General features: G+C 48.0%; 2 non-coding genes across 2 annotated transcripts; both read left to right on the top strand.

Annotated features, from left to right (window-relative positions):
- Positions 1-9,087: 9,087 nt before the first annotated feature.
- TRNAC-GCA (transfer RNA cysteine (anticodon GCA)) lies at positions 9,088-9,159 on the top strand. Its single transcript has one exon. It is a non-coding gene; the product is annotated as a tRNA-Cys (tRNA).
- Positions 9,160-11,287: 2,128 nt separating this feature from the next.
- On the top strand, positions 11,288-11,359 carry TRNAC-GCA (transfer RNA cysteine (anticodon GCA)). Its single transcript has one exon. It is a non-coding gene; the product is annotated as a tRNA-Cys (tRNA).
- The last annotated feature ends 2,195 nt before the right edge of the window (positions 11,360-13,554 follow it).

Below are 13,554 nucleotides of genomic sequence, written 5' to 3'. Positions count from 1 at the left end.
TCCGGACCAGAGAGAAACACGGAGCCGATCCTTTGGGGGAGGGGGCCGGGCTCTGGGGTCACAGGCAACGCCCACCAGCGAGGTCGGCCTTGCGGAGGCCAAGGTCTACCCCAGCCCGGAAGTAGAACGCAAACTATGTTTCTAAGTTTATGTTTTCTAGTAGGCACTTTAAATAAAGCAAAAAAGGGCCCGATGGGGGGAAGGGGGTCACAAGGAAGTCCCGGGGTCGCCAGGTGGTTGTAGATAACTGTACTGTGTTGTATATTTGGGAGTTGCTAAGAGAGTAGATCTTAAAAGTTGCCATCACAAGGAAAAATATATATAACTGATGGATGTGAACTAGACTTACGAGGGTGGTCATTTCTCAATTCCAACATATAATGTGGTGTGTCAATTATATCTCAACAAAAGTGAGAACTTTTTAAAAATATAAAGTGAAAATCAGCGACACTAAGTGCCATATGTTTAATGCAATATATCCAAAACGTTATCATTTCAACATGTAATCAATGTATAGGGGTGCCTGGGTGGCTCAGGCAGTGGAGCGTGGGACTTCAGGTCATGATCTCTCAGCCCATGAGTTCGAGCCCCGCGTCGGGCTCTGTGCTGACGGTTCAGAGCCTGGAGCCTGCTTCCGATTCTCTCTCTTTCTCTCTCTCTCTGCCTCTCCCCCTCTCATGCTCTGTTCTCTCAAAAATGAATAAACGTTAAAAAAAATTTTTTTTAAATTATAAATGAGATACTTCATGTTTTGTGGGATTTGGGGACTCTTTGAAATCTGGTGTGCAGTTTCCTCCAAGGCACCCTTTGATCAGAACCAGCCACCTGTATGTAGATGGTGGGCAGCTCCTGAGCGGGGGAAGCCTCCAGCTGCTTCTAGCAGTTTGGAGGGGATAGGTGGGTGTGCTGGTCAGGGTACAGAGAGGCTCCTCTGCTCCCCACAGTGCGGTGGGCTGCTCCCCCAATTACAGAGAAGAGACCCTGGTAGTAGGCAGGCGGCTCTGGGAAGGTGGAGGAAACCCACGGATTTCCAGGTCCCTGGACAGCCACCTTCAATTTTCTCTGCAGACCCTCGTACATTTAATGAAAATGCTTTAATAAGGGTGCTAAGGCAACTGGGCAGCTCGGGGCAAAATACGCTAATTAGAGTATTCTTGGTGCTAATTTCTTTGTGTGTGTGTGTGTGTGTGTGTGTGTGTATTGCCATATGTAAATGTTTTAGTCACAAAATTTTCAAAGTGCCTGTCTTTTTGCGTCCATTCAAGGTATGTTTCTTCCACACAGCATTTAGAAGACAGATATTGCCACAAAAATATTTAGAAGACAAAGCTCTTCAGATGAGTGTGAGGTAGCGGTCTGAGTAAAGTGGGGGTTAACTCGTTGTGTCATTTACTCTGTCAGGTGGGGCAAGTTGCTTTGATCTCCTGTGTCATCGTCATCCGCGACGAGGATGCTGATGGTGGGGGGGCAACAGCACGGGCACAAACGGTTTTTAAATGGTATAGACCTATCTAGATCCCTATCTACCTCTCTGTATATAAAGCTCTTAGAATAGTTTATCTGGCACACTAGAAGTGTTCAGTAAACATTAGGTCCAGTTCCACAGGGGTCTTGGGTGTGGTACCCAAGTGAGAAGTCCTGAGCAAGGTAGCTTATTCTAGCAGGGAGTATAGCTCAGGGGCAAGTTGCCTGACTGCAGATTGTAAGGTCCCTGGTTCAAGTCCAGGTGTCCCTGGTCCTTTACAATTATCCCAATTATCACTGCTGTCACACCATGACATTCCTGAGAGCTTTGAGGCTCTGTCCCATCTGGGGGGACGAGTCCACCCCCTGTGGAGAGGAATGGTTGCCGGCAAGGAATGCCATTATTTATATAAAACTAAATTACGTGAGAAAAGTAAGGGCGATACAGTGCGTCGGTCACACCACCATTTGTGTTTATCAAAAAAATCCGAGAGAGCCTATGGGCTAATTACATGTACAGACCGGGGAAGACTGTAAAAGAAACTGCTAGCATGGCTTTCCTCCAAGCACCAGGAGCGGGAGGCTTGTCAGATGAGTACGAGGGAGAATTTTCACCGCGTGCCTTTTTTCTCATTTTATTCTTTAAATCTATTTATTTTTAAGATCTTATTTTTTTTTTTTAGTTTCAGGATCACAGCAAAATTGAGAGGAAGGGGCAGAAATTTCCCATATACCCCCGCCTCCCCACCCCCCACCAGCACACAGCCTCCCCACTGTCAACATCCCGCACCGGAGTGGGGCATCTGGTACCGGGATGAGCACACAGGGACACAACACAATCACCCAAGGGCACGGTGGACCCGAGGGTTCAGTCTGGCTGTCGTCCACGGGTTTGGACAAATGTACCACGACATGTATCCATTACTACAAGATCACACGGAGTACTTTCACACACACCCCCGCCCACCCCTGGAAAAAATCCTCTGTGCTCTGCCTGATTAATCTCTCTCCTCATCCCTGACCCCCCTGGCAACCGCTGAACTTTTTACCATCTCCATAGCTTTGCCTTTTCTGGAAAGCCGTACGGGATGTACCCTTTCCAGATTGGCTTCTTCGGTTAGTACTAGGCGTCGAAGCTTTCTCCACATCTTTCCGTGGCTTGTTAGCTCATTTCGTCTCGGCACTGACATTTCGTGACCTGGGCACGTGGGACAGTGCCTTTCCACGCATACTTTTTTGTGCCTTTTGTACATCGTGTCATGTGAATCCTGTGACTTCAGTATTTACCTTTATCAAAAATTGTATTATCAAAAATTATCAAAAATACAATTTACAGTTTTATTTTTTTACTGTTTATTTTGAGAGAGAGAGCTAGCGGGTGAGGGGCAGAGAGAAAGGGAGGGAGGGAGAATCCCGAACAGGCCCTCCGCCGGCAGCGCAGAGCCTGACGCGGGGCTCCATCTCACGAGCTGCGACATCATGACCTGAGCTGAAATCAAGATTCGGCCGCTTAGCCACCTGAGCCACACAGGTGCCCCCACTATAATTTACAGTTTTCAAACAAATGAGGTCTCACCCACCAAGATTGGAGGGGAACCCAGCATAGGTCCGTTTGAATGTCCTGCTCTGTTCCGTGTTTTGCCAGAATCTCCAGCGTGGAAAGTCTGTACTGAGGCCCACTCCTCAGCCAGGTCGGCCCCAGCCATTTCCAGGCAAGAAGCTTCTGTGGGACTCCCCTCCATCGGGCCTGAGCCCTGGTCCTTCGAGGGTCTCCAGGAGTCCTCTCCAAAGACTCCGTGTTCTCTTGGGAGTCAAGCTCCTCCACAACCCGAACCTGTCCTTCCCAGCCTGGCAAGTTCCAGCCGACGCTTGTCCAGTGGGGGCCACCCCCCTCCACCTTGCAAACACAAGTCAGCCTCTGTGATGGGGCTCGATGCCTCCTTAAAGGCGGCCCGCCCAGCCTGGCAGTCTCGGTTTGCTCGCGCAGACGCACGCAAACACACACCCTCACACTCACCCCCACGGGAAACAAGGAAATTCCCCAAGACCGATAGAAGCGTGTCACGTGGACAGAGCCAAAGGTGGGACAATTGGAGGACCCAAAAGAAAAACGAGCATAACTGATTGAAACACATAAAATGTGCATTTAAGAATCCATTCATTCTCGTTTCTGTTTCTGTCTCTGTGGAGAACCCTGGCCCAGACACGGGATGATGGATGCCACTACGTTTGTATATACTTGAGATGTTCCAGAATAAAAATTTAAAAATTCCTTGCCCATGGATAAGCGTTTTTGAATATAACAGAAGGAAATGATGCCCCCCCCCAATGAAAAAAACAATACAATTTTTCATTTTCTGGTTCCGGTTAGGGTTTGTATCTGACATTAATAAGCCGTGCGTTGGCGTGTGAGGGGGACAATGTTCTTTATTCCTCTTAGCGCCAGGGAGATAGGCCGACTTCTCAAAAGGAACTTCGCTGACAAGCAGGGAGAAAAAAAGACGCCCGCTCATAGAACCAGTCGCTATGGTTTTGGGCTCCTTTAACATCAGGAGCATCGCTAGCGACAGAGGGCGAGGTGACAAGTGTACAGGGCACGTTCATGAGCCTTGGCTACTCTGTGCCCCCCGCCCCAGCTGGGGCCCCGCCTCGGGGATTGGGTAAATGACTCATCTCGCCCAGAGATTAGGGGAAAGTGCTTCCCTCCAACTCCCGGGACCCCCTCCCACTTTTGTTTATATTTGGGATGGTGATACCCCTGAAACTTGAAGATAATATTGGCCCGTGGGAGTAAAACTAGAATCGGCAAAAAAATGGATAGGACTGGCCATCAGCGGAAATGACCCAGAGAGTCGTGTTTATGGGAAGATCATTCAAAGTGACTTCTCCAGGCAGCGGCACTTAAGTGCAGCACAGGGGAAGTTGTGCGGGGCCCCAGTGTTGGGTGACTAAATTTCTGTCATTCAACAGGACGGGACACAAAAGAGAGATCGAGTTGCTTCACGGAAAAATGAAGTCATGGATCCTCTAGCCCTCGATTTGTGGACCCAGGTTGATACACAGAGATCACAAGATTGATTCAGAAGCAGGTCACAGAGTTGAGAGACTAGACGGAGAAGGGGGGGGGGTGTGTGTGGTCAGGAGAGGGGGTGACAGGACGCAGCGACCTAGTACAAGTCACTGAGGACGCACCGAGATTCCCACTTTGGAGGATGTGGCGTCTAGAGAAGGGACAGTACTTTGGAACCGTGAAATAAGTCGTGAAAATGTTCCATGGCCTGAGGGAAAAAAACCCTCAGGAACATTCGATTCCACTTGCTCTGACTGCATATCTTCACTGAGCAACCTTCTGAGAGCTAATCTGGTTTCCCGGGTAACCTGGAGGGCATTCTGGCTCATCCGGTGTCTGTCTTGGAGAGTCTAATTAGGGGGGTCTTGAGGGCCAGGTCAAATCAGGTCTCATCTATAAATTCAGGGGTCTGGTATGCACGTCTGGGAGCCAAGCGCCATACCACACTGAAGTTCTGCCAGTTCAGGATTTCTGGACACCTGTTTCGGGGCCGACGGCGGACCCTCTGGAAGGGGCAGAGTCGGCGTGGAAACCCGGCAGGACCACAGGGGAGGGACGAGAAGCGGAGAGCACAGGACAGCCACCGGCCGCGCTTGCTGAGAAGCGCCGCCGTGAGCCACGTCCTTGGAGCCTGACGTGCCCCTTTTAGGAACCAGTCCTCGGGAAACCTCGAGAAGCGGGCAACGGGTTATGTTCACGTTCATCGAAGCCTTGTTGATAACCGTGGGAAAGAAGTCACCCACTTACCAACACTCTTGACTCTTCTTTTTTTTTTTTTTGAATAAAGGGAAAGTGCCACATATACACCTCATTTGGATATGTCTGGCGTCTTGGGAGCTTGACTAGCCTCCATCCTCCTACACGGGGACCTTGAGAGCTTGTGGGGAGGTTCTAGTATGGACCGCAGCTACTCGGACGCTGTTGAGCAACGAACTGTCCTTCTGGACCGGGGAAGGCCAATCTCACTTCAGAGACATTCAAATACAATAACAGAAAAATCCCGGGGTGCCCGGGTGGCTCAGTCGATTGAGCACCTGACTCCTGGTTTTGGCTCAGGTCATGATTTCATGGTTCGTGAGTTCAAGCCCCATGTCGGGTTCTGTGCTGACGGTGCAGAGCCTGCTTGGGATTCTCTCTTTCTCCCCCTCTCTCTGCCCCCCCGTGCTCTCTCTCTTTCTCTCAAAGTAAATAAATACACTTAGAAAAAATAATAGAAAATCCTGTCCAATAGTATAGGACAACATAACCAGGAAAGAGTCAAACAGAAACACGATGATGGCTCAGTACTAGAAAAATATATTGCCGTCCAGCTGGGGCTGAGAGCAAGCATCCCGTGCCCAGTCCCGGGCCCTCCCACTGCGCCCACCCCTGGGCTTTTCCTTGCTGCAGACCAACAGGTGCTTGGTTCAAATCCAAGTGACTCTGTATCACGGGCCTTTCACTCCAGGGGAAGGGCAGCTCCTTGCTCCCCGGTAGGCCCAGCCTCCTGGAACCTAGATTTCCAACACGTAGTAAAAGACTCGAATGTTCCCCCTGTGGCATTTCTCTTGTGTTTCATGTTTACATCCTCAGCCACGCTCATTTCCCAAAGGGATAGAGGAAGTCTGCCCCAGGCTTTCTGGGTGTTTCCCTCGTGCCTAATTATTACCATCCAGATTTTATTTGTTTAGCCCAAGCTTGCTTCAAAAAAAAAAAAAAAAAATCGAATCCGAGGCAGCTTGCAATAAAAGATATGAGAAAAATCCAGCCACTCAAACGAGTATGAAAAGGGCTGACTTACACGAGGCGGTGAAAATCATGGCGACAAAGTGGAAGGGTAGCTGTCGGGGACTGGGGGCGAGGGGCGGGGAGTTATTGCTGAATGGGGACAGGCTTTCAGTTGGGGAAGATGGAGAAGTTCAGGAAATGTTTGGGGTGCTGTGTACACGACAGTGTGCGTGTACTTAATGCCCCTGAACCGTGCGCTTAAGCGTGGTTACAGTAACTCGTTTTATGTCCGGGGTCTTTTACCACAACTAAAAAAAAAAAATGTAACGTTTATTTATTTGTAAGAGAGAGAGAGACAGAGTGTGAGCAGGGGAGGGGCAGAGAGAGAGGGAGACACAGAATCCGAAGCGGGCTCCGGGCTCCGAACTGGTTACAGATAGGGCAGCCACGTAGAGATACACAGGGTGTGCATTATAAGATTCCACCAATTACATAGCACCCTGCGGTCATGCAACGGGGTGACCCTAGATACTGGCTACATTTTACCCCCTTTGCCAAAAAAAAAAAAAAAAAAAAAAGTAGAAACTGTGCTACACGCACGTGCATGTGTGTGCACACAGATACATGTGTGTGTGGAAGGGGCAAAGCTCGTCAGTTAACTACCTAATATACATTCTCCCCTCTTCCTTAGTAACAGACCCCTGATTTTTTTACCCAGCAGTTATGTCCCTCCTACAAGACCACATTTCCTGGCCTCTCTTTGGCTACGGGAGGAAATAAGGGAGAAGAAGCAATCATTGGACAAGACTTCTGGGAAAGCTTAAGAGATAGACAAACACAACATGTCCCTTTTTTTGGCCTTTACTCCTGCTTCCCACTTGGAGCATAGATGTGACGGCTGGAGCACCAGCTGCCAACTTGCACCATGGGTCAACCTTGAGGATGGGATCCACATTTCAAGAAAGGCTGCCCAGAGAGCTAAAAGGAGCCTGTGTCCCTAAAGACACCCCAGAGTGGCCATGCCAGTCCTGGTCTGCCCACCCCACACCCGTCGGGTTTCCAAAAGAAAGGTGTATATGTCTAGCTTGTTTACACCACAAATCAAGATGACTCTGAAGGCTCGTGCCCTTTCCCCATCAACAACATATCAAGTCCCTAGCTCAGTTGGTCCGAATTAGTCATGAGAAGGAGGCTTTTCTAACACGGTCACTTTCTTGACCAGGAAACTCCCATCGTTATGGGCAAGCAGGTGTTCCCGAGGCCTTCCTAGCTCCCCCATGACAATATAGAGCAGCCCAAGGAAAGGTCCTTCTACGCGTGCACGTTCCCGGATGCACCCAACTCTACCTGGTCCACACCCACCCCTCTGTGGAATAAAGAGAGCTCAGGGGCCATGTGCATTTGGCAGCTTCCTTGCCTATAAGTCCCCCCCAGGAACTTCCTTTCTTTCGTGCTAGGAATGCACGGTACCATAGTGAGTGTGCACCCCTTAGCACAACAGCACTCTCATTTCTAGTCAGTTACCAGCAGCTGAACACAGTTCCTAACCGGTGGAGTGTGAATCTTCGACCCGTTGGAAAAGGTGGTTCTACAGAGGGGTCCCATAACTATCCTAACAGAGCAGTGAAGCCATCCCTCTGTTCCGGAGAAGTTCACGGTCAACATGTCCTTGGGACTGGTGCCACTCAACGTGTTGTCCGTGAACTCGGTGTCAATGCTTATAAATTCTACAATGATCCGATGGCAGCCAGCTCTGGCGTCGTGTGGGGCTGGAGGGAGGGTCTCAAAGCCAAGTCTGTTGCACTGGTATTGAGCCATGACAGATTTTAAGAAAATAAAAATAAAGCTGAGCCTTCACTGCAGAAAGTTGGGAAGGCTTTGCTTCACTTCCTCCCCCTTGGAGACGCGTTTGTTGGCCGTGTGGAACAGAAGGCACTTGGGGATTTGGCTCGCCGCGGCAGTCAGGGCCCTCAGGTACCGGCAACAGAAGCTAGGTTGGGTCTTTAAAGTTCATTATGAATATATATCTCACTAGGGAAGAGTGGTAGAAACTGAGTCTCCAAGTTAAACTTCTAGGAGCAGTGCCCCAAAGCAAGCTGCAGAACCAGCATGAGGAAGAAACCGTCACACCCACTGGCACGAGCCAGCAGTGGGCGTCAGCCTCTGTTTCCACCAGAAATCAGCAGGTGCGTCACAGCTGTATTGAACACGCAAGCCCGAAAGGAGGACAGGGATGCCATCCTGACCCAAGGAAGGATATTTTCTTTTTTTTAAAAAAGTCAATATTTCTTTCTGAGAGACAGAGCACCAGCAGGGGAGGGGCAGACAGAGAAGGGGGACACAGAATCCGAAGCAGGCTCCAGGCCCCGAGCTGTCAGCATAGAGCCCAACGTGGGGCTCAAACCCACGGACCATGAGACCATGATCTGGGCCAAAGTCAGACGCTCAAACAACTGAGCCATCTGGGCACTCAAATGCAGCCCCCAAATGAAAAACTATAAAGGATCAACTTGACCATATCGAAATTTAAACCTTCATATGACAAAAATTGAAAAGCTGGCAATGAACATTCTAGTCACTGTTCAATAAACAGCAGCTTACCTCTGGGCTTCACCTTCTGCCCAAATACCAAGCCAGGCACAGACTCCGTTGTCTCAGATGGAACCTTCAGTGATCTTCCAAGCTGATGCCAAGAAGGGATGGTGTCTTTCGTGAAAAGGAGGACAGTTATGGCACCAGACAGTGCATTTATCGTTGCACAGAACTAGCAATTCTCTGAGTCTGAATGAGCAGCTTGCGTGTGGAAGCGTAAGAAGTTTATTAATTACACAGCTCCTCTAGCAGGTGGGGGTATAGCTCAGTGGTAGAGCATTTGACTGCAGATCAAGAGGTCCCTGGTTCAAATCCAGGTGCCCCCTTTGAGAGCATGCTTTTTTCCTCCTTGAACTGAAAGGACGAAACCAAGTTGTATGGACACCAAACTCTAGTTCCCTTCACAGGACGAGGCTGGTAGAGTCTACGAGCCAGCACATTTATGGCCACGTCATAGATGCAGGGGCCAGTCAGCCTCTCAGCACCACCTTGAAGACCAAGGACAAGACCGAATCTATCCCCAGTGCCCTCTCTGAGGGTCTGTTTCCCCCAGGACCACAATGGTACCAATTTCAGTAGCATCCAGGGTCCAGTCCAGAAACAAAAGCTGCCTCCATTATTTGAGCAGAGTATTTAATAGAAATAATCATAGGAATGTAAGCTGGTGCGGCCACTCTAGAAAACAGTATGGAGGTTCCTCAAAAAACTAAACATAGAACTACCTACGACCCAGCAATTGCACTACTAGGCATTTATCCACGGGATACAGGTGTGCTGTTTCGAAGGGACACATGCACCCCCATGTTTCTAGCAGCACTATCGACAAGAGCCAAAGTATGGAAAGAGGCCAAATGTCCACTGATGGATGGATGGATAAAGGAGGTGTGGTCTATACATACGATGGAGTATTACTCGGCAGTCAAAAAGAATGAAATCTTGCCATTTGCAACTACGAGGATGGAACTGGAGGGGATGATGCTAAGTGAAATTAGTCACTCAGAGAAAGACAGATATCGTACGACTTCACTCATATGAGGACTTTAAGAGACAAAACAGATCAATTTAAGGGAAGAGAAACCAAAATAATACAAAAACAGGGAGGGGGACAAAACATAAGAGACTCTTAAATATGAAGAACAAACAGAGGGTTTACTAGAAGGGGCAATGGGCTAAGTGGGTAAGGGGCATTAAGGAATCTACTGCTGAAATCATTGTTGCACTAGATGCTAACTAATTTGGATGTAAATTTAAAAATAAATAAATAAATAAATAAATAAAATTTTAAAAATTAAAAAAAAAATAATAATCGTTAACCAGTGCATCAGAGTCCAAAAGCTGCTGCAGCCAAAGACCACGAGCTGGGAAGCTTAGAACAACAGAAATGTATTGTCTCACAGCCCTGGGGGCCCGGAGTCTGAAATCAAGGTGTGGGCAGGGCTGTGTCCTCTCTGAAGAGGACGGTCCTCCCTCGTGTCTTCTAGCTTTCCGTGTCCGGTGGCAGTTCTTCGAGTTCCTTGGCTTGGGGACACACCGCCGCGGTGACATGTCTCCTCGGGAGGACACAATTCAACCCACAACCACCAGAACTCCGAGAACTCGAAGACAAGAGGCCGCTATCACTCTAGGGCTGGGGGAGCAAACAGAAAAGGAGGAACTTGTTAAATCTCACAGGCTTGGGGAGGATCTCGGTGGGCCCCCGACTCAGATCTCTAAGGAGGCACTGGTGGCCCTGAAGAGTCGGGGCAAGGCTGGTCCCGTGAACGCCAAACCGCAGGTGGCAATCCCGGACGCTCCTGGGACGGACTGTCGCTGCCCGGTGACACCGACAGGAGCCCCAGCGGGCAGAACACGGGCTTCTTCCTTCTCCCACCCTCCGGGCTCCCCCGAAGAGCCCTTCAGGGGAACAATCAGGAAGCCCCCTGGCAAAGGATAAGCGTGGTTTACAGAGTCCCGGAGCCAGCATCGCAGAGCGGGGCGCAGAAAGGGGGACTTGGAACTGAGGGGCCATCATTTCCCCAATCATTTCTTCAGGCGGTTAAAAGGGTTGAATACGTGGAGATCCGAGGCCAGCAGAGGGGCCTGAGCCTGCGTCCGAGGGTAGAGCTCTGACCCCTTCTCCAGTCAGCGTGTCTTCTCCCTTTTTCAGGGTGTTCGTGCTTGGCCAGCCACTGGGCATTTTGATTCTCGGTTTGCAGGTGCTCAGCACAAAACCCACAAGACGGATGTTCCGAGAGATCCTCCCGGCTGTCGGCTGTCGGGGAATGCTGCCCAAGTTGCTGCCCTCGCCCGGGACGGAGTTGTGAGTGAAAGCTGCTGCTTCGCAGGCAGGGAGAGGAGTGAGCGGTAAAGCAGGTCTGGCCACTCAGCCAACCGTGCTGAAGAGGCACCCGGAGCCTAAGCCCTGGGTGTGGCTGTGGAGGCAAAGGGTGTTAATTGGGCCTCACTGGTATAGTGGGGGGTATAGCTCAGGGGTAGAGCATTTGACTGCAGATCAAGAGGTCCCCAGTTCAAATCTGGGTGCCCCCTAGCGTTTTGGTCACCAGGGGTGGTAAAGAAGTTCCAATTTCCTCTCCTCTTGCCGAATCTGGTTTCTGAGTTTTCCTGCAAAGGGTGCAGAAGCAGAGATCACACACACCCAAGCGCGTAGTTCTGCTCAGGTGATGTGTTTGTCCCCTCCTCCCATCTTCCCACACGCCCCTCGGCTGGTCCCCGCACTCTCCAGGGTGCACTTGGTCTCCTGGCTGAGGGCGAGGACTCTGCCCTTTGCAGGTAGCCAGAGGGAAATGTGAGATCACCCCTAAAAGGACAATATTTTGACTGTTGTGTGATTTCTCAGCAGTTGCAGAGGAAGCCAGAAGACAGCACAATAACACGTTCCGTATGTTGAGAGGGAATCACAGTCAGCTTTGAATTCTATTCCCAGCCAAACTATTCTTCAAGAACATACAAAAGCTGAGAGAGTTTCCTGCCAACAGACCCTCGCTAAGGCAAATTTTAAATATCTACTTTAGAGAAAAGAAAAATGATCCCAGAATGGGAGGTCTAAGATATAAGAAGGAATGTTAAACAAAGAAATGATAAGGTATGTAAATAAATCTAAAAATCATTGACCATTTAAAGCAATACTAAGATCAGGGGCGCCTGGGAGGCTCAGTCGGTTAAGCGTCCGACTTCAACTCAGGTCAGGATCTCACGATCTCGTGGTCTGTGAGTTTGAGCCCCGCGTAGGGCTCTGGGCTGATGGCTTGGAGCCCGCTTCGGATTCTGTGTCTCCCTCTCTCTCTGCCCCTCCCCCATTCATGCTCTGTCTCTCTTTGTCTCAAAAATAAATAAACATTAAAAAAAATTTTAAAACAATACTAAGATCTAATTTATAGTTCTTTTAAAAAGATAAAACAAAAATACTGGTTAATAATAACATATAAAGAATGGAGTCATAAGAGTTACAGTGTCTTTATGTAATTTGGGAGGAAGATAAAGATGTTGACTAACTTTAGAATTTTAAGATTTGAATACAGAAATTTCTAGTATATCATTTCAAAAGTTGTGATTTGGGGGCGCCTGGGTGGCTCAGTCGGTTAAGCTTCCGGCCTCAGCTCAGGTCATGATCTCGCAGTTTGTGGGTTTGAAGACCACCTCGGGCTCTGTGCTGACGGCCTGGAGCCTGCTTCGGATTCTGCGTCTCCCTCTCTCTCTGCCCCTCCCCCGCTTGTGCTCTGTCCCTCTCTGTCTCTCAGAAATGAATACATGTTAAAAAAAAAAATTGTTTTTAAGAGTGATTTTGCCAAGCAAAAGGGGATAAAAGAATGGAGGGTACATGCTACTCGTGTTGCTAACCACGCATTAATTCTAATAATTCATTTGTTGATTCTTTTAATTTCCTATGTATATACTCGTATCATCTAAGTAGTTTGGAAGTTTTATTTCCCTTGTTCCAATCCTTACTTTTTTTTTTTTTTATCTTTTCATACTGACTAGGACCTCCAGTATAATGTCGAATAGGATGTTGAGAGCAGATATCTTGACTCATTCTGATTTCAAATGAAAAGTTCTCAACATTTCACCATTAAGTACCTACTGTGAACTATACTTTTAATAAATGGTATTTATCAAATTAAGGAATTTTCTATTTCTAGTTTAAAAGAATTTTTTTTTATCATGGATTGATGTGAAATTTTATCAACCCTCCCCTTTGATCCATTGAGATAATCATACGATTTTCCTCTTTTAGTCTATTTACATAGTGAATTTCACTTATTGCTTTTTCTAAAATTAAACATACTTTGCATTTCTGATATAAATCCAACTTGGTCATGAAGTCCTACCCTTTTTATATATTTGTGAATTGGGTTAGGTAATAATTTATTTAATTTCTTATACCTATATTTTATGAGATTGGTCTATGCATTTTTTACACCATCCTCGTTGGGTTTTGGTATTAAGATTGTGCTAGTCTCACAAAAGGAGTTGTAGAATGTATCCACCTTTTCTATTCTCAGATTTTTACGTAAAAATAGTTATTGCTTTTTTAAGTATGAGACAAAACTCGCCAGTAAGACCATCTCGTCTGAATTTTTTTATCAAAAGGTTTCAAATAACAGTTTGAATAAAAGAACTATTTAAAAACTTAGATGACTGACTATTCGGTTTTTCTATTTTTTCTTGTGTCAGCTTTGTTAAGTTGTAGTATTTTTAAGTCCTGATCAATTTCAGCATAGCAT

The sequence above is a fragment of the Panthera pardus genome, unplaced genomic scaffold (assembly GCF_024362965.1).
Source record: "Panthera pardus isolate Hobbes unplaced genomic scaffold, ASM2436296v1 HiC_scaffold_9, whole genome shotgun sequence".
Lineage (NCBI taxonomy): Eukaryota > Metazoa > Chordata > Mammalia > Carnivora > Felidae > Panthera > Panthera pardus.
The sequence above is the reverse complement of the archived record's forward strand: the minus strand, read 5'-3'. Positions and strand labels throughout refer to the sequence as shown.